Consider the following 22,727-nt stretch of genomic DNA (forward strand, 5'->3'; position numbering starts at 1 on the left):
CTTATTACAAGTCTCGTTTCTCTTGCTGCTTTCAAAATTCTTTGACTTTTGAAAAATTGAATATACTGTGTCTCAGTGTGAATTTCTTTAGTGTCTAAGTTGTGTCTTTTGGGATTCTTCAATCTGGATGTCTGTTTTCCTCTCCAGATTTAGGAAGTTTTCACTCTTATTTTTTTGAATAAACTTTTTTTTTTTCCCATCTCTTCTTCCAAGAATCCCATAGCGTGTTTATTGGTATGCATGATGGTATCTCTTAAGTCCATTGTGTTTTACTTTTTTCATTTTTTTTCCTTTTTGTTCCTCTGATTGAAGATTTACAGTTACCCCATCACTGAGTTCACCACTTCATTCTTCCGCTTTATCTAGTCTGATATTGAACCCTTCCAGTAAATTTTTCAGTTTGGTTATAGTAATCTCCAGCACCATGATATATGTTTAGTACTTTTTAGTGTTGTCTACCTCTTTGTGGATGTTCTCCCTCTGTTCATATATTGTGCTCTTGAGCTCTGTTAGCAACTTCATGGCAGTAATTTTGAATTCTCTCTCAGATAAGTCCTATAACACTACTTCATTAGGGTCAGTTTCTGGAGATTTATCTTGTTCCTTTGAATTCCTTATTTTCCTTGACTCTCCATTTTTTGTGTGTCTGCAAAATTCAACCCTCATGGGATCCTCCTTGACAAAGTTAGAATATTGGATGCATGAACCAACCTTTTCCCTTCTCTGGGAGAAGCTGGGGTCTCGATCTCTTCCTGGTCATATGACACTGCACCAGAGGCAACATCTCTGGAGATTTTTCTTGAATCTCCTTACTGGCTTCAGTCTGATTTAATATTTTCCCAGTGTTCAGGAATCTCCTGATTAATTCCTAGACCCCTCACAAAGGAAATTTTCCCATGAACTATTGCTGAATCAGTCTGTTTGTGGGAAGAAACTCCAGAGTATACTACCCTGCCATCTTGCTTACATTGCTTGTTCAGCAACTCTTTACTACATCACACGTTATTTTCTTCATAGTTCTAAAATTAATGTGTTTATATGTGAATACATTTGGTTATTTCTATTCCTTTACACTAAAAAATTATAAGCTCTACAAGAGCAGGGACGTAAATTGTTAACCCTTATGTGCCAAGCTTCTTAGGCTGCACCTCGCCCAAAGTAAAACTTAAATAAATACTTATCCAGTGAATTAATTAGTGTTAGGTTACAACTGCATCTTTGCATTCTAAAGTCAAAATCATTTTTGTTCCCTCAGTGGAGACAGCAAAATCTGAAACCTGCTGGTGGAGATCAGGTTCTATTATTTTTCAAGCATACCCAAATCCATTTAGCCTCTCTGTACCTTGAGATTTGTCTTGTTTAAGAGTAAGTTTGAAGTCCTCTCTTCTCTATTTAAAAGGAATGATGTCAGGGTGAAATAAAATCATTTGTCTCTTAGACAAGTCTCACTATAAACCAGACACTACGTAAGTACTTTTCATTTGTTTCAGTCATGATTAGTTATAAAAATGCTTTACAGTCTGATGTAAAAATGCTCCATGTCTGAGGGAGCATGGGTTACAATAAATAATCAGTCAAATGTATAAATATTATATTTATTAATATCTAATGTTGTGTCAAACCAGAGGGCAAAAGTCGCTGTCAAAAGGCATTCAAGTTTAAATCAAACAACAATAACAACAACAACAACAAAAACTAGAATAGAACACAACACAGTGGTGCACAGGCCACCATCTGTGAACTTTGCAGACTAGAAACTCTTTGAGGTCACCATTGTATGCATCAGGCCCTTCACAGTAAATATTTTCTGAATAAATGACTTCAGAGTCTGCCTTCTTAAATACTACACTTTATTGCTTATTTAATTCCAGGGTAAGTTAAATACTCTATTGTTTCAGTCTATGAGAAATACTCTTTCTATTGATTTGTGAGATAAATTGCCTATTAGTATGTCTTGATGTGATTTCCAGCTATTTTTAAGAGAATAAAAATAATCCTGAAAACTAGTTTTAGGTTCCATTAAAGGTATTACTCAACTGTACTGTGATTTAATAGCAATTATAGAAATAAGACACTCCCTCAGGCAGAGATAAAAGCCTTTATTTGTTGTAAGCTGAACATTTTAACCTTCTTTTCATCCATTTTTTTAAAAAGCAGTATCAGTGTCACTAAAATAAAGAAAATCTATTGATTTACACAAATAAATCAAAGATTGATTATTGAAGGTAAAAGTATAAATGAAATGATTGTGCCAGTTTCCAAAAAGATACAATAATTTTCAATAAAAAATGTTAGTGGTCTTTACTATAGCAGAATTGAGTATTATTTACTGCTTACTATTATGTGCTTCATTTTTAGAAGGTACGCAACTTAGAAGCACTGTTTGTTTAGATTTTTCAAATGAATTTTGCTGCTGTATCAATGAATTATATTCTAAACATCAACAATATGACTATCATTCTATGGTCAACATGTAAAATTTAAACTATACAGTTACTGGGTTAATGGAATTTTTCTTTCATTTTTGTATTCATTAGTAGAGTCAGAAAAAAAAAGTTTTATAAATCTTAAAATTCTAAAATTACATTTTAAGTTCAAACAATAATTCAAAGTGAGATAATTTTCTGTTAAAGAATAGATTGTTGAACACTGTATTATTGTTTTATTTGACTTTAAGGAGTTCAGGTATGTAAGTGATTTCTACAAAGATACTTAAAAAATGAATCAGTATATTCATCAATCTTGAATGATTCACCTTTAACTCTGAAATGTGTTCTGAGTGATATTACAATAGGAGGATAATTGACCATTTTCTATATATTCTAAAGAGCTTACTCTGGCACTGAATGCTAAGAATATTAGCTATAAATGGTGGGAAATAGAGATTCATGTAAACATTTAAAAGTATGTATGACTAAATTATCTCTAATATTATGTAATTATGTATTTCAATATCTTTTTCATAACACTTAGCATTTACATATCAAATTTAAAAACATGACTTTTAGTTCAAAATATTTAAAATTATAATTTAAAGTTTAAATAATTGATTTTGTTCAAGATGGCAGTTTAAGCACATGATTAATGCAATTCTCTTTCCCCTAACTCTACATATCTCCATTTGAAGGGCACAAAAAATGAACCAGAGATGCTTCAGATTAAGATGCCAGTTTGAACACATGATTTAATTTTAATTGCATCCTTTCTAAAACTTTATTTAAGCTACTAAAATTAATTTTTAAGAGACTTAAACTGGAGTTCCCATCGAGGCTCAGCAGAAATGTATCTGACTAGCATCCATGAGGATGCAGGTTTGATCCCTGGCCTCAGTCAGTGGGTTAGGAATCCTGTGTTGCCATGAGCTGTGGTGTAGGTCGCAGACATGGCTTGGATCCCTCATTACTGTGGCTGTGGCATATGCCAGTGGCTATAGCTCTGATTCGACCCCTAGCCTAGGAACCTCCACATGCTATGTATGAGGCCCTAAGGGGGATGTTAAAAGGCAGATATACAAATAATAAGTGATTTAGCAGACACAAAAAAATCCCCAAACCATATTAACTATTATGATAACTGAGAACCAACCCAAGGTACACTGCAGAATCCTCAAAAGCCACAGCAAAGTATCAGGTACCTCTGAGACTAGGGAAGAATTTAGGCTCTGAAATAAAGAGGCCTGAATGAAAGCTGTTTAAAAGCCTTGGCATGAATATATTTTCATCTACTTCTCTAAACTTTAAGTGGAGACTTTCACTGTGACAATTCAAGTATTTCAATTCTGGAAGTAGTCTTCTTAAATATTTTGTTAAAGAGTTCACCCATGGTTTTTCTATTCTCTTTCTGGAACCTCTAGATTCCTGGACCCATACACTCTGCTGGGAAACCCACCCTGGCAGAAATGTGAAACTTTATTCTTGGGAAAGAGTAAAAGTGAGGGCCCTAAATTGAGGGAAATGATATCATTCAGAAAGGGAAGAATTGATTGACCTCAACCAAAATCAATGCTGAATAGAGATACTATTTTACTCTCAGAAAGTTGGCAGCCAGATTCTTACCCACTAGGAAGGAGATAAAAGACTCTTCTCTTAGGAATTTGACCACATCAAGAATAAAAGATTTAATAACATTAACATTGGAGTTTTTCTCCCCAAATTCTGCCCTCCCCCCGTTACTTTACAACACTCCAATTCTAAAAACCACAGCCATATACTTGGCAATTCCAAGCAGCATTTTAGTCTTACTCTCTTTATTGTATGCAAGTTGTCAAGGAATACCAGAGTCCTAGGAAAGGCCTATAATGTGAAAGATAAAAATTAAACCAAACAAACCAATGAAAGAAGCAATTTGGAAGAAAAAATTTAGCAAGAAGTAAAACAACTAAGAAATACAGCACGCTTCATTTTACGTCATTTTACTTTATTGTCATTCTCCTTTACCCTGTGTGTGTTTTAATAACTGAAGATATCAGCAACCCTGCATTGAGCAAGACTTTTGGTCTTATTTCTCCAAACAGAATTTGCTAACTTCATGTCTCTGTGTCACATTTTTGTAACTGTCGTAATATTTTGAACTGTGTTTGTTATGATCTGTGATTATTGATCTTTAGTGTTACTACCTTGACTCACTGAAGGCGTAGGTTACGGCTAGAAATTTTCAGCAATAAAAAAGTAACTGAAGTATGTACATTTTTTAGACATAATGCTATCGCATACTTAATAGACTACAGTAGAGTGTAAATATAACTTTTACATGTACTAGTAAACCAAAACGTTTGTATGACTGGCTTTATTGTGATATTCACTTTATTGAAGTTGTCTGGAAAAAAATTACAATATCTTTAAGGTGTTCCTGTAGCCAGATAAGATATTACATGCGTATAACAAAAAAATAATGGAAAAAGAAAAATTCATAGAACAAAAAGAGCTCATGGAGAGCTTATGTTATGGTTCTGTTAAACCATAATAGAAATGAATAAATAAAAGGCTGGAAGGTTGAGGACAGCCTTAAGAAATGAGAAGAAAAAGACCAAGAGATGGAAATTGAGCATATAAGATAAGAACAGTAGAAATCAATCTAGAAAGTCTAAAATATGAATAATAGAGGTTATAGAAAGAAAGAAATTAGTTCCATTAAAACGGCATTGGTGTTTTCATCAGAATTGTAGTAAATCTTTAAATTGTCTTTGGTATTATTGATGTTTTAACAATTCTTCAATGCATGGGTACAATAGTGGAGATATTTGTCTTGTTCTAGATCTTAGAGGAAATATTTTCAGTTTTTTACCATTGAATAGGATGTTAGCTGTGAGCTTGCCATATATAGTCTTTATTATATTGAGGTATGTTCCCTCTATACTGATTTTGTTGAGATTATTATTATTTTTTTAGAGCTACACCCATGGCATATGAAAGTTCCCAGGCTAGGGGTCGAATTGGAGCCATAGCTGCTGGTCTACACTACAAGCACAGCAATGTGGAATCTGGGCCATGTCTGTCACCTACACCATGGCTCATGGCAATGTGGAATCCCTAGCCACGGAGTGAGGCCAGGGATCAAACTTGCATCCTCATGGATATTAGTGGGGCTCATAAGCCACTGAGCCACAATGGGAATGCTGAGATTTTTTAAAATCATAAATGTATGTTGAATTTTATCAAAAATAGAAGTATTTTCTGCCTCTCTTGGAGTGATATGATTCCTTCTTTGATTTGTCAATGTGGTATATAATGTAGATTGATTTGTATATATTGAACCATCCTTGCATCCCTGGGATAAATCCCACTTGGTCATGGTGTATTATCCTTTCAATATATTGTTGAATTGGGCTTTCTAATATTTGGTTGAGGATTCTCACCTCAGTATTCATCAGGAATTTTTACTTTTCTTAAAAAATAACTCTGTCTGGTTTTGGTATCAGGGTAATGGCCTCATAGAATAAGCTCAGAATCATTTATTTGTGCTCTTATCTTTATACTTTATTTTCTTCCAATAACTTTGAGTTTTGTTTATTCTTCTTCATTTACTTCATTTAGGTGTAAATTTAGGTTGTATATTTTAGATTTTTCTTGTTTCCTGAGGTAGGCTGGTGCCCAGAGATTTCCAGGGCTAGTGTCCCCACCACTAGTAGGTGAAGGCCTTGTTATTTCTGTTTTAACAACAGGAAAGAGGCAAAAGGAATTTTCAAGGGGATCCTGAGATCTCACATGTATAATTGTATATCAGACACAGAGAGAAACCAGTCCACATTGAGGCAGGGCAGTTCACTAGATGGACATGTTCATTCATTTATTTAAAATTGAGCCCCTACCATGTACCAGACACTCTGCTAGGCACTTGGCATATATCAGTGAACAAAGCAAAGATCTGTGTGCCCCTTTTAATGCTTGTGTACTATTTTGGGAAGAAGACAACAATGAATAGAAAACAAGTAAATTATTTAATATTTTAGGTGTTTGATGCTCTGGAATAACAAAATAGCAGGCTGTCTAAAGGATTAAATATCAGGGGTAAGAAGTAGCATCAGGTTTAATATTAAGTATAGTTGTCTGGGCTAGGCCTCATTGACAGAGTAAAATCTGCATAACGACTTGAAGGAAATGAGGATTTGACCAAGCAGATATTTGGGGCAAATTATAGTGGCTGACACAATAGCTAGAGCAATGCATTAAGATGGGAGCATTTAGACTGGTACATTCAAGGAACTGCAAAAAGGTCATTATGACTTTAAAATATGAGTTATTATATATCCTGAGAATATCAGAGAATCAAAGGAAGAGACTTCATGATCCACAGTAAAGACTTTGACTTTGGGGTTCCCTTCACGGCTCAAGTGGTTAACAAATCCAACTAGGATCCATGAGGATACAGGTTTGATCCCTGGCCTCGCTCAGTGGGTTAAGGATCTGGAGTTGCTGTGAGGTTGCAGTCGAGGCTCAGACCCTGTGTTGCTTGTGGCTGTGGCATACGCCAGCAGTTGTAGCTCCGACTAGACCTCTAGCCTGGGAGATTCCATATGCTGCAGGTGTGGCCCTAAAAAGCAAAAAATAAATTAAAATTTAAAAAATGACTTTGGCTTTTACCCTCTGTAATATGGTAAGACTTTGGAAGCTTCTGGGCAGAGAAATCACATGATCAGAATAGGAAAATTTTAATAAGACCAGACATAATAATGCTTAATGTTTATTATTTATTTTCTTTCCACACATGATAAAACTTAAGCCCCATGAGGGGCACACAAAACTCTGACTGCTTTATTCACTGATGTGTGCCAAATGCCTCTCAGAGGGTCTGATATATAGTAGGAGCTCAGTATGCAGTTGGTGAAAAAGGAATAAACATGTCCATCTGTTGGGTCATCCTGCTCCCATGTAGATGGTTGAAAATAAGCTACAGGGAACAAGGGTAAAACCAGGGAGACCAGTTGGTCTTCATAATTCAGGTAAGAGACAACATGTCTTGGACCAATATGGTGGCAATGAAGATGGTAGAATTTGTTGGATTTGGTATTTTTTGAAGGTAGAGCCAAGATGATTTCCTGATGAATTGGGTGTGGCACATGAGAAAAAATTTAAGCATAAGTTCAAAGATTTGGTGAGAGAACATGAAAAGAAGAGGGTCCTATCAACTGAAATGGAGAAAGCTGCATTTGAAGAGGATTTGGGGTGATGTGGGAAAGTGAAGTTAGAAATTTGTATTGCATATTTGAGTTTCAGATATCCATTAGAAATCTAAGTGGAAATGTCAAGAAGAATATGAATTAGCAGTTTGTGAGAGAGGTCTGACCTGAAGGGCTGTGATTATTAACATTCCAGTTCCCATTGTATTATTTTTTTCAACCGAAGACCAAAGGTCAGATGATCACAACTCCATTTTTAATCTCTATTCAGCAATATCTTGACTGGTGCTGATGCATTTCTATTCTCCCCTCATGTCTTAACTGCCTGGATTATTTGACAAGAGGACACTCATTTCATTCAACAGAAGTATTCTTTCCTGAACTTCTTTTGGGGGCTGGTGGTAACATGGTGAGCCTGGAAGAAGAAATATAGAGAAGTCCACTCTTTTTGACCATCCTTATACCTGATACCTAATTTCTAGTTCACATTGTAGTTCTGCCAGATAACCCAACTTCAGAAACCCAGTGATTCCCAGGAGTCACTCATGTCTTGCCCATTGTACTCCTCAGAAATGACTGTTAAACTCTAGGTAAAGCTGAAAAAAAAGGTTTAGTTGACACATATTATATTAATTTCAGGTGTACAACATACTTATTTGATATTTGTATACATTGTGAAGTGATAACCACAGTGGGTCTAATTAACATCTACTACCATACTTAGAGAACTTTTTTTCTTGTGATGAGAAATTTTAAGATCTACTCTCTTAGCAACTTTCAAATATATAAAATTTTACTAAAGCTGTAATTTGACCATGACCTAGAAGCTATTCAGTTTATGTGTCTCCTGGGAGTTTTATTTGATGGTGCGGTATCTTCCTTTCCTTACACAGCTGGGTTCATGCTTTCTATTCTCAAAAACAACAACTACAAAACCAAAAAAGCAAAAACCAAAAAACTAAACAATACATTGCCTGGAGATTCTTACATTGCTAGTAAAGCCCTAAGTAAACATAAGGAGATGAGTAAGATGAAATCATGTCAGTGGTTTTATCTGGGGATGAGAGGAATATAAATTAAAGAAGCACATAGTGAGATTCTGAGGTATTTGGAATCTTTTATTTCTTTACTTGGGTAATAGATTCATAGAGTTTAAATTTTTTTTTTTTTTGGTCTTTTTGTCTTTTCTAGGGCTGCACTGGCAGCATATGGAGGTTCCCAGGCTAGGGGTCTAATTGCAGCTGTAGTCGCCAGCCTATGCCAGAGCCACAGCAATGTGGGATCTGAGCCACATCTGCGACTACACCACAGATCATGGCAATGCCAGATCCCCAACTCACTGAGCAAGGCTAAGGATTGAACCCGCAGCCTCATGGTTCCTAGTCTGATTCATTAACCGCTGAGCCATGATGGGAACTCCCATAGATTTTACTTTTAACATATTCTTTAGCTGTACACAAATATTTTACCCTCTATGCATAGTCTCCAATAAATAGTAAGTAAAAATACAAAAGGAGGTAAATGCCTATTAAAGTGAAGAGTACAGAGGGCTCTCCTCTGTGAATTTGCAAGAACCAAGGCTGCTGTGGATACAGGGACTGATCTCCCAAATGGTTACTCAATTGGTGTCAGTGGATAGAAAAAGCAGGAGTGAAAAATGAGTGAGGAACAGAGCAAAAAATGAGGTGGTAAATTGACAAAGTGCATCTCCTGCTCCTTCCTAGTTTTTGACTGGCAGTGTGGGAGGAAGATTAATTTCTAAAGAAATTGAAAGTCTAATGCTAGAGTCTAATGCTCTTGGCATAGATATTAATAATAACAATTTCTTTATTCTGGCATTTAGGGATGGGTGGGAAGAGTGTATCAATTAGATACTGTGGCAAACAAACTATCCCCAAAATTTGTAGCTTAAAAGAGCAACCATTTATTTATCTCATGATTATGTGCATTAAAAATTTGAGATAGGCTCATCTGGATGGTTTTTCTGGTCCTGGGTGGATTTATTCTTATATCTACAGTTAGTTACTAGGTCAATTGAGAGGTGAATGAATGAGAATAGCCTAGCTTAGGATGGTTTGTCTTTGTTCTTTTGATAACTTATCCTCAGTCAGACTATCCCAGATAATTTATAGGGCCACTGGCCAGGCTTCCAAAAGAGTGAGCAAAAACTTGCAGTGCCTCTTGATGGCTAGGTTGGAAGTGGCATATCACTAAATATGTTGTATTTTATTGATCAAAGCAAATTACAAGTTTTACCCATATTCAAGCGGTGAGGAGTTTGACTACCTCTTGGTGGGGAAAATTGTAATGCTATGTTACAAAAGATGTAGATACAGGAAAAGAAATTATTGCAGTAATTTTGCCAAAGAATCTACCATAGCAGGTGTCTCCATCTTCTCTGATTATTCCTTGTCTACCTATCATAAATGGAAACCTTTTAATCAATATGTCATACCCATGTGCTCAATGCAAAAGTCACACTCAATCAAGGAAGAATATTTTCAGTGAAAAAAAGTTTAATCAATGGCAGAGGAAACCCACAACACTTACTTATCTAGTCAGTCTGTGAATAGACTACCAAGAAATATCAAATGATAGAGAAAAATAAAGCAGCCTAAAAGAGAGAGACCAAGATGAACAATCAAATAGCTGATGCTGGGACTGAAAAAGAAAAATCAAGGGACAAAATAAATTAGTATTTTCTGAGAGATATTTGTTGGCTAAATTTTAAAAATTAAATATGAATGCATAGTAAAAATTCAACTTTTATGACAGTTACGCTGCTATACTCAGGTCCGTTCTCCTTTCCAAAATCAATTACCATTACTTGTGCTTTATTTATTCTTCTGGAATTATGCCTCAGGGATATTCGACAAATAAAATAATAGCCTACTATATCAATCAGAGAAAAATATTTTTAGAAAATACAAAAATAAGTAATTCAAATGAAACTATATTACAAAAAAGATCACTAGATACTGATACATAGAGTTTGGAAAATATGATGTCTTAGTATGGACTAGAAGACTAAAAGATGGAAAATATGAGAAAATTGCAGAAAGACAGATGGTCAGTGAAGGAATATTAATATTTTAAACTAATTATAAAAATTTGGTTAGAATAATAGATATAATAGAAAATTCATATAAATAAAAATCAGTTGAAATTTTTAAAAAATTTTATTTATAGTTGACATAATTTTGTATTAGTTTCAGCTGTATAGCAAAGTGAATCAGTCATACATATAAATATATCCATTCTTTTTTTCCATAAAGGTTATTGCAAATTATTGAGTAGATTTTCCTGTGCAATAGAGTAGGTTCTTGTTAATCATCTATTTTATACACTAGTGTGAATATATTATTCCCACCCTCCCATTCTTCCCTCCTCCCCAGTGACTTCACCTATGGTAACCATAATAATGGTTTTGAAACCTGTGGGTTTGTTTTATACAAGTTATTTTGATAATTTTTATTAGATTCCACATATAAGTGATGTTATAGATTTGTCTTTATCTGTCTGAATTACTTCACTCAGTATGATAATCTTTAGGTCCATCCGTGTTGCTGCAAAAGGCATTTCACTGTTTATTATGGCTCTGAATATTTCACTGTACATGTGTACCACATATTCTTTATCCATTCCTTTGTTTATGGACATTTGGGTTGTTTCCATGTCTTGGCTCTTTTAAATAGTGCTGCAATGAACATGTGGGTGCATGTATTGTTTTGAATTATTGTTTTCTCTGAATAGATGCCCAGGAGTGGGATTGCTGGATCATATGGTTGTTCTATATTTAGTTTTTTTCATGAACCTCCATACTCTCCTCCATAGCAGTTGCACAAAATTGCATTCCCACCAACAGTGTAGGAAGTTTCCCTTTTCTCCACATCCTCTCCAACATTTAATTTTTGTAGACTTTTTTTTATTTTTATTTTTTTATTTTTTATTTTCCCACTGTACAGCAAGGGGGTCAGGTTATCCTTACATGTATACATTGCAATTACAGTTTTTTCCCCCACCCTTTCTTCTCTTGCAACATGAGTATCTAGACGTAGTTCTCAATGCTATTCAGAAGGATCTCCTTGTAAATCTATTCTAAATTGTGTCTGATAAGCCCAAGCTCCCGATCCCTCCTACTCCCTCCCCCTCCCATCAGGCAACCACTTTTTGATGGCTATTCTGACTGCTATGCGGTGATACCTAGTGGTCCTTTTGATTTGCATTTCTTTGATAATTAGCGATATTGATCATTTTTTCATTGCTTTTTAGCCATCTCTCTGTCTTCTTTGGAGAAATGTCTATGTAGATCTCATCATTTTTTTCAATTAGCTTTTTGACATAAAGCTCCATGAGATATTTGTGTATTTTTGATATTAATCCTTTGTCAGTCACTGTATTTGCAAATATTTTCTCCCTTTCTGTGGGTCATCATTTCATTTTCTTTATGGTTTCCTTTGCTGTGCAAAAGCTTTTAAGTTTCATTAGATCCCACTTGTTTATTTTTGTTTTCATTTTCATTATTCTAGGAGGTGGATAAAAAAAGATATTGCTACAATTTACCTCAAAGAATGTTCTGCCTATGTTTTCCTCTAAGAGTTTTATAGTATTGAGCCCCACATTCAGGTCTTTCATCCATTTCGAGTTAATTTTTGTGTATGGTGCTACAGAATGTCCTAATTTCATTATTTATATGCAGCTGTCCAGTTTTCCCAGCACCATTTATTGAAAAGGCTGCCTTTCCTCCACTGTATGTTCTTGCCTCCATTGTAGATTAATTGACCATAGCTGCTTGGATTTATTTCCAGTCTTTCTATTCTGTTCCATTGATCTATAATTTTGTTTTTGCACTAGTACCATTGTTTTGATCACTGAAGCTTTGTCATATAGCCTGAAGTCCAAGAACCTGATTCTTCCAGTTCCATTTTTCCTTTTATATATTGCTTTTGCTATTCAGGGTCTTCTGCATTTCTGTACAAATTTAAATTTTTTTCTAACTTTATGAAGTGTGTCATTTGTAAATAGATAGGAATTCCATTGAATATGTAGATTGCCTTGCATAGTATAGTCATTGACTCTACCAATCCAAGAGAGAGGTATATCTTGCCATTTATTTATGTCATCTTTGATTTCATTCATCAGCATATTATAGTTTTTAGATTACAGGTTCTTCTTTTTTAGGTAGGTTTATTCCTAGGTATTTTATTCTGTATGGGGAAATAATAAATGGGATTGTTTCCCTAATTTCTCTTTCTGATTTTTCATTGTTAGTATATAGAAATGCAATACATTTCTGTGTATTAACTTTTTATTTTATAACTTTACTGAATTCATTGATAAGCTCCAACAGTTTTCTGGTAGCATCTTTAGGATTTTCTATGTATAGTATCATGCCATCTGCAAACAGTGATAGCTTTTTCTTATTTTCCAATTTGGATTCCTTTTGTTTCTTTTTCTTCCCTGATTGCCATGGATAGGACTTCCAAATCTATGTTGGATAATGGTGATGAGAATGCACATCCTTATCTTCTTCCTGATCTCAGCAGGAATACTTTCAGCTTTTCACCGCTGAGAATGATGTTAGCTGTGGTTTGTTATATATGGCTTTTTATTATGTTGAGGTAGTTTCCTTCTATGACCACTATTGGAAGAATACTTATCAGAAATGGGTGTTGAATTTTGTCAAAAGATTTTTTTCTTCATCTATTGAGATGATCATATCGTTTTTATCTTCAATTTGTTGATGTGGTGTATCACATTGACTGATTTTGAGATTGAAGAATAGTTGCCTCATAGGGGTAAATTCCATTTCATTGTGGTGTATGAACATTTTAATATATAGCTGGATTCAGTTTGCTACTATTTTGTTGAGGATTTTCATGTTCATCAGTGATATTGGCCTATAATTTTGTGATATCTTTGTCTGGTATTGGTATGAGGGTGAGGATGGACTCATAGAATGAGTTTAGAAGTGTTCCTTCTTCTGCAATTTTTTGGAATAGTTTCAGGAGGATAGGTGTTAACTCTTCTCTGAAGGTTTGATAAAATTTACTTATGAAGACATCAGGTCCTGGATTTTTTTTTTTTGTAATTTTTAAAATAAGTTTCAACTTCAATACTTGCAACTGGTCTATTAATATTTTCCTGGTTGTACCATCTATCCATTTCTTCTAGGTTGGCCATTTTATTGGCATATAATTACTTGCAGTAATCTCTTGTGATCTTTTGTATTTCTGTGATGTCCACTGTAACTTTTTTCATTTTAATTTTATTAGTTTGAGTTCTCTTTTTTTTTTCCTTGATGAGTCTGGCTAAATATCAATTTTTTCAATCTTTTCAAAAGAACTAGTTTTTAGTTTCATTGATCTTTTCTATTGTTTTCTTTATTTCTATTATGATCTTTATGATTTCTTTCCTTACACTCACTTTGGGTTTGGGTTGTTTTTTTTTTTTTTTTTGTCCTTTCTCTTGTTGCTTTAGATGTAAAGTTAGGTTGTCTATTTGAGGTTTTTCTTGTTTCCTAAGACTGTATGTCTATAGATATCCCTCTCAGAACTGATTTTGCCATGTCCCATAGGTTTTGTATTCCCATATCTTTATTGTCATTTGCCTCTAAATATTTTTTATTTCCTCTTTGATTTCTTCAATTTTCCACTTTTTGTTTAGTTTTTTGAAGCATATTATTTAGCTTCCAGGAGTTTGTGTTTTTGCTGGCTTTTTCTTATTCTTGATTTCTAGTCTCATAGCATTATAGTCAGAAATGCTTGATATAATTTAATTTTTAAAAATTTACCAAGGCTTGATCTGTTGCTCAAGATCTCTCCTAGAGGAGTTCCCGTCGTGGCGCAGTGGTTAACAAATCCGACTAGGAACCATGAGGTTAAGGGTTCAATCCCTGGCCTTGCTCAGTGGGTTAAAGATCTGGCATTGCCTTGAGCTGTGGTGTAGGTTGCAGACGCGGCTCGGATCCCGTGTTGCTGTGGTGTAGGCTGGCAGCTACAGCTCCGATTCGACCCCTAGCCTGGGAACCTCCATATGCCATGGAAGCGGCCCAAGAAATGGCAAAAAGACAAAAAAAAAATCTTTCCTAGAATATGTACCATGTTCACTTGAGAAGAATGTATATTTTGCTGTTTGGGGATGGAATGAATGGTCTATAAATATTAAGTGATTTTTTTATTTTCTACCTAGAAAATTTTTTAGCAATTGTTGTAAAGCTGGTTTGGTGGTGCTGAATTACCTTAGCTTTTGCTCGTCTGAAAAGTTTTTGTTTGTTTGCTTTATTTAGGGCTGCACCTGCAGTATGTGGAAGTTCCCAGGCTAGAGGTTGAATTAGAGCTGCAGCTGTTGGCCTATGCCGCAGACACAGCAATGAGATCTGAGCCATGTCTGCAACCTACACCACATCTCATGCCAACATCAGATCCTTAATCCACTGATTGAGGCCAGGAATTGAACCCACATCCTTATGGATACTAGTCGGGTTTGTAACCTGCTGAGCCACAGCGGAAACTCCTGCTTGTCTTAAAAGATTTTGATCTCTCCTTCAGATCTGAATGAGAGCCTTCCTGTGTAGGTTATTCTTAGTTCTAGGTTCCTCCACTTCATCACCTTAAATGTATCTTGGCACTCCTTTCTGGCTTGAGAGTTTCTGCTGAAAAATCAGCTGATATCTTTGTGAGGGTTTCCTTGCATATTATTTGTTGCTGCTTGTGTTTTTTTCTTTGTTTAATTTTTGTCAGTTTGATTAATACATATCTTGGCATGTTACTCCTTAGGTTTATCTTGTATAAGATTCTCTGTGCTTCCTCAACTTGAATGAGAGTTTCATTTTCCATATTAGTGATGTTTTTAGCTATCATTTCTTCACATATTTACTCTGGGCCTTTCTCTCTCTCTTCCTCTTCTGAGAACCTTATGATGCCAATGTTTGTATGTTTAATGTTGTCTCAGAGTCTTTTAGACTGTCCTCAATTCTTTTCATTCTTTATTATTTTCTGTGGCAGTAATTTCTACCACCGTCTTCCACTTCATACATCTATTCTTCTGCCTCAGGTATCTTGCTATTGATTCTTTCTAGTGTATTTTTCATTTCAGATATTATGTTGTTCATCTTTGCTCTTCAAATCTTGCATCTCTTTGTTCGTCATTTCTTGTAGCTTCACAACAGGGGCATCCATTCTTTTTCTGAGATTTTGGATCATCCTTACTATCTCTAATCTGAATTCTTTCTAAGGTAGATTGACTATCCCCTCTTCTTTGAGTAGTTTTTTTTTTTTTTCCCTTCATCTGAAATAGATATTTCTGTTGTCTCACTTTATGTAATGTTCTGTGTTTGTGGAATCCTTTCCACTGGCTGTGGGCTTATAGTTAGTTCCTCTTGCTTCTGGTGCCCACTGTCTGGTGAGTAAAGCTGATCCAGGGGCTTGTATAGGCTTCCTGCTGGGAGAGGCTGATGCTGGTCTACTGGTAGGTACAGCTGGGTCGTGTCTCTCTGATGGTCAGGGCCATGTCAAGAAGTATGTTTAGAGGTGGCTATGAGTTCAAGATGACTTTAGGTAATATATCCATATAGTTGTTTTTTTTTTTTTTTATGCCAGGGCTGTTTTGAATATAGATGCCTGCCACCTTTTGTGTATCCTGGCCATTATCTCTTTGATAGGAGGTGTGGCTACTTTTGTGGTGACCAGAGCCTGCACTGGATATTAAATAGGGCTCTTCCCTGGGTTGTCACTTCCCTGTCTGGGGCAGGGTCTTCTCCCTTGTTGTTGGGGTAGGAGCCTCCAGATCTGTTTTTGAGCTGTGTTTCTGCTCTGTGGTGTGGAGTAAGCTGTGTTTGAGTATTCCCACTAGGAGAAAAGCCCCGATTATTCCTCTACTTAGGCTGTTCACCTGTGAGTGTGCTCTGTTGTGTCACCTTTCAACTGTTGTGCAGTTTCGCAAAGTACGCTATTGTTGGCACTGCTCTGCAGGCAATTGGCCATGGTGTTTTTGTCACCATGCCATCAGCACAGATCTGGGAGTTCAGTCCCAGGACTGTGGTAGTCATGCCCCATCCCAGGACTATGGATGCTATGGAGACAGCTAGATTCTGGCCTGGCCCAGTGCTCACATGTATGTGCCCACAGAGCCCATAGATGTTAAAGCCAGACCCATCCCAGCTGTGGGAGCACTTATTGCTTATTGGGATGTTTCACAGGTGGTGTATTTACAAAGTCAGCAGTGGAGTTGTAAAACTATGCTTCCCATATCTGGGAGACACGATTTCAGCTCTTCTTTTTTTAGTTGCAGGGCCTCTGGGGCTCAGCTGCATTTACAGCCATACCTCAGAGTGTGGGAAACTGACTGGCATCTGCTCCCAAGGTAGCAGGAGCACAGGAGCCTATCTAGAAGGGAGTCAGATGGGGCAGTGATCAAGCACACAGATCTCATTCTGCACATTTTATGCAGCAGTGGAAGGGTCCAGTGCCCACTCACAGGATCCATGGGGTATCTGTGCCTCAAAGCACACCTGGAACAGCTGGAGCAGATTCTTGTACCCAGTGGCCAATTTCACAGGTTATTTGGGTCTCGCTGCACTTCTGGACAGCTGGGGCTAAGTCCAGTACCTGTGGGCAAATTTCATGGGGGTTACCTGTGACTCCTGGCACTCCTGGAACAGCTGGAGCAGATTCTGGTGCCTGATGGCAAATTTTGTGGAGTATCTGTGCCTCACTACACTCCTGGTGCAGATATAGCAGAGAGTGGTTCCCTCTGGCAGGTTTCATGGGGGTATCTGCAACTCCAAGCGCTTCTGGGACAGCTAGAGCAGATTCCGTTGCTTGCTTGCAGATTTCATGGGGTATCTGCACCTCAATGAACTCCAGGAACAGCTGATGCAGAGACCAGTTTCAATGGGTATCTATGTTTCACTGCATTCTCAGGTACCTGGCGGAGGTTCTGGTGCCTGAACACAGGTTTCACAGGGTATCTGTGACTCCCTGCACTCCCAGGACAGCTGGAGTGAAGTAAGGCATCTCCTGGAAGTTTTCACAGTGACTACTGGTGCTAGAGAGCTCCTGAGACTTTGGGAGTAGGGCCTGGAACCTGCTGGAAGTTTTAGCTGGGATATCTGGGCTTCAGGCACATCAGGGATCTCAGAGGCCAATATTTGTTGCTGCTTACTGTCAGTCTCCTAGCAGCCACTGGCTTCTGGATCTCACAATAGTGCCAGAGGGTCGTGCCCTCCCTGTACTCTAGTAGGGAGTTTCCTGTTGCCTGAGAGTGCTCACAGAGGAGGAAGTTTTAATGGCAGCCCTGGACCTCTCCTCCAACTCCCTCCAACAATGGTGCCTTGACTCTCTGGTGGGACCTGGTTTCTTCTGAGAATACCTTCTGGTGCCACTGTCTAGCCTCTTTAGGCTGTCTCTGTGCAGCCAGTTCTGGTGGTCATTGCCTTGGGTCTGACTTCTGAATCCTGAGTTTCAGCTCCCAGCCTCCACCTGCTCTAGGGGATAAGTTTGGGGAATGCAGTGCCACAGTGCTGACTTCAATAACTCTTGGTTTTTCCCCTTGCAAACAACCTGCTGCTCCTTCCACTTCAGCCTAGGACTTGAAGAGCAAAATCCCAAAGAGGATAGAAACATAGGGAAGAGATCTTCAAAATATATGTACAATCTCCTCTCAAGGCATTCTCGAACTCCTAAATTGTGTACATGAAGGGCAAGACTCCCAAGAGACAGAAGCAGAAAGCAGTAACTAGGAGGCTAAAGCCCTTATTTCAGTGGCCATATAGTGCTAGGGAGAGAGAAGTCTAGACAGAGTAGCCTTTCCAAAAGTCTCAGGCTTTGGTTTGATCCACAGAAAGCCAACTACTAGGAGTTAGGACAGGTATTACATTCCTAGGGCTACCATAGCGTATCACACAAATCGAGTGACTTGAAACAACAGAAATGTATTCTTTTACAGTTCTAGAGGCCAGAGGTCTGAAATAAAACAGGGCAATGCTCTCCATGAAGGCTCTAGGGTAGAAGAATCCTTTTATGTTTCTTCTAGCTTCTGATAGTCCTTGATATTTCTTGGCTCTGCCTCTTGTCACAAGGCATTCTTCCTGCGTGTCTGTTTTCTTATAGACTTTTCATAAGGACACAAGTTTTGGATTTAGAGCTCACTCTAATACAGTATGACTTCATATAAATTAGTTATATCTGCAAAGACCCTATTTCTAAATAGGGTAATGTGCTGAGATTCTGGGTAGATAGAAAAGGGGGTGGCCACTATTCAACCCACTGTAGGAACAACTGAAATATACCACCCCTAACAAAACAATAAACCAGTCCTCAACATGGTTGGGGGGGGGGAATCTGCTTATACTCCCCATACCTGAGAGTAGGAAGCTTAGTATATTAAAATATATGTTAATCGTATTATGGCTGGTATTCATTCCAAATTATGATATATATTTGAAAATAAATAGGAGTTCCCATCATGGCACAGTTGTTAACGAATCCGACTAGGAACCATGAGGTTGTGGGTTCGATCCCTGGCCTCACTCAGTGAGTTAAGGATCTGGCATTGCTGTGAGCTGTGGTGTAGGCCACAGACTCAGCTCGGATCCCACGTTGCTGTGGTTGTGGCATAGGCCAGCGGCTACAGCTCCCATTCGACCCCTAGCCTGGGAACATCCATATGTCACGGGAGCGGCCCTAGAAAAGGCAAAAAGACGAAAAAAAAGGAAGAAAGAAAACCAAAGTTTTGATAACCTAGGAAACAAACAACATAAGTGATTCAGGTAGTATAGTAACCACACAGGGATTTCAAGTTAATCATTATTCAGATGTTCAAGAACATAAAGGGTGAAAATGGAGAATTTCAACAAAGACTGAGAATCTATAAAGAAAAGCAAACAGAAATATTAGAACTAAAACTTCAATAACTGAAATTAATAATTCAACACATTTACTAACAGGTCATACATTGTAGAAAAAAAGTGTCATGTACTTGAAGAGAGACCAATAGAAGGATTCCAGATTGAAACACAGAGGGTGAAAAAGGACACAATTTATATCCACAAACCCCCAACTGTGTTCTTTTTTAAACTGTCTATTTTACCCGATGTGCTTCAATCTGGATTCCTTCTATTGGCTTCTCTTCAAATTCACTAAATGTAACATTTGCAATGGAGGAGCAATGAGCTCCTATTTTACAGCATGGGGAACCATGTGTGATTGGGTCACTTTTTTGTACAACAGAAACCAAAGAAACATTGTAAATCAACTATACTTTAATAATAATAAAAAAATTTAAAAACACAAGTATGGAAAGGAGTGTGATGGTCAACATTTATATAAGCAGAAAACTTTAAGGAAAGGAGGGAAGAAATGGGACAGAGCAATATTTGAGAAAAACTGGCCTAGAATTTTCCAGATAAATATCGAACCATAGATGCATTATAGGTACAAATATCTATTGATGGCTTAGAACAATAGTAATAACATCTTTTAGAGTTTAACACATCTATAGAAGTGAAATATATAGCAAAAGCACAAAAAAGGGGGGTGATAAATGGAGTTCAACTGTTTTAAAGTTCTTACACTATTTAAGAAGTGACAAAAGAATTTATTAATTTAAGGTTGAGTGTAAAATGAGGATGTGTGATGTAATTATTAATGTCATAGTAAAAAGAATACTTAAAAGACTGTAGCCTATAAACTAATAGAATTTTAAATAACTTAATTTCTCATCTCTCATTGTAGGAAATGAATTGATATGGTTTATAGTTGACATCTCAATAAACAAAAATGTCAATAACATTTTTAGAGTTACTAAGAATCTTTCAGAAACACTAACAACAGAAAGAATTTAAAGTGATCACCTCTGGAAATTGGGACTAGTATGCAGGGGGTAACAAAAACCCCTTTTGCTTTGTGTTTTATGGTCTTATCTACTACTTGAATTTTTACTATGTACATGCAATATTTCAATAATACATTTTAAGAAAGTTTTTAATTATATATTTAATCCACTATATTTAAAAATATTTAAACTTGAATAATTGAGTAGACATAATTCTTCATTTCCATTGTTTTGATGAATCTGATACTTCTGCAAGAGCAGTACAAATGTTTCTGTGAAGTAGTCTTCACTCTTCTGGTCATTGTTCTATTCTCTGAGTTGTTAAGGTGCTTTGCACATACTGTAAGTAAATGGTTTTGTGTCTTTCCTACTCCTGGTTTGTGGGCAGAGTTTATTTCTTTTTCCCAGCTCCTAGCAAAACTCTTGATACATTTAAGTGATTAATTACTGAATGTAGAAAGGACACGAGACCTTTCTATTCACTCATATAAGACCTTATTCCAAAAGAAGAGATTCCATTTACCAAGAGCTCAATTAATCCAATCACTTTGGCCATCCTGTTCAGTCTTGCTACAGTCAGCTCTCGGTTTCCTGCCTGATACATATCTGTCTTTCATTTATCAATGTATATGGTCCTTAGTGGTTGCCCTTCTCAACATTTTCTTCATGCTAGCATTTCCTATTTAACTATTTGTACTGGCACTAGTTTAAGCTGGTTATTAAAGTTCAAATATCTAGAAAGCTGACAGAAAGTCAGTTACTCATCATGCGCCCCATGTTGAATTACGAATGTTTCTTTTTCAGTGAACAACTTTTAATATGGAAATTTCCATACATGTCAAAGGAGAGAACAGTATAGTGAACTGATGTCCCCATCATCCTGCTTCAACAGCTATAAATGGACAATCTTGTTTTCACTGTACTTCTACCTACAACCCTTACAAATTATTTTGAAGCAAATTAAAGGCAAGATATCATTTTACCTACAAATATTTTAGGTTTTATTCTTAATACAATCAAAGAGACAGTCAGTGTTCAATTTATCCAGTTGCCTTATAAATGTGTGTGTGTATGTGTGATAATGTATGTTACAATTGTGGTCTAAATTATATCCACATATAGGAATTTGTTGATATATACCTTGGGTCTCTTTTAATATATATATATTCCCCATATCTCCTTTTCTTCTTGCACAATGTTTTGTTGTTGAAGAAATGTTTTGTTCTGAGATGATTCTCTTAGCCTGAAGTTTGTTGGCTGAATCCACATAGGATGGATAAACATATTCCTTTGTCCCTTAATTACTGTAAACTTATTTTATTCAGATTCTATTTCTTGTTCTTTTGCAAGGCTGCCTTTTTTTTAAACATTCTTAAATGATTTTTATTTTTCCATTATAGCTGATTTACAGAGTTCTGCCAATTTCTACTGTACAACAAAGTGACCCAGTCACACACACACACCTATATATACATTCTTTTTCTCACATTATCTTCCATCATGTTACATCATAAGTGACTAGATATAGTTCCCTGTGCTATATAGCAGAATCTCATTGCTTATCCACTTTAAATGCAATAGTTTAAATATATTTACCCCAGATTCCTAGTCCATCCCACTCCCTCCTCCTCCCCCTTGGCAACCACAAGTCTGTTCTCCAAGTCCATGAATTTCTTTTCTGTGGAAAGGTTCATTTGTGCCATATATTAGATTCCAGATATAAGTGATATATTTGTCTTTCTCTTCCTGACTTACTTCGCTGAGTATGAGGATTTCTAGTTCCACCCATGTTGCTGCAAGTGGCATTATTTTGTTCTTTTTAATAGCTGAGTAGTAGTCCATTGTATACATGTACAACATCTTCCTAATCCAATCATCTGTCAATGGACATTTGGGTTGTTTCCATGTTTTGGCTATTGTGAATAGTGCTTCAAGGAACATATGGGTGCATATATATTTTTCAAGGAAAGATTTGCTTGGATATATGCCTAAGAGTGGTATTTCTGGGTCATATGGTAGTTCTATATTTAGTTTCCTGAGATACATCCACACCATTTTCCATAGTGGTTGTACCAATTTACATTCTCACCAACGCTGTAGGATGGTTTCCTTCTCTCCACATCCTCTCCAGCATTTATTTGTTGGCTTGTTAATGTGGCCATCCTGACATGTGTGAGTTGGTACCTCATAGTAGTTTTGATTTTCATTTCTCTAATAATTAGTGATGTTAAGCATTCTTTCATGTGCATGGTGCCCATCTGTATATTTTCTTGGAGAA

This window comes from Sus scrofa, chromosome 8 (genome assembly GCF_000003025.6).
Source record: "Sus scrofa isolate TJ Tabasco breed Duroc chromosome 8, Sscrofa11.1, whole genome shotgun sequence".
Taxonomy (NCBI): domain Eukaryota; kingdom Metazoa; phylum Chordata; class Mammalia; order Artiodactyla; family Suidae; genus Sus; species Sus scrofa.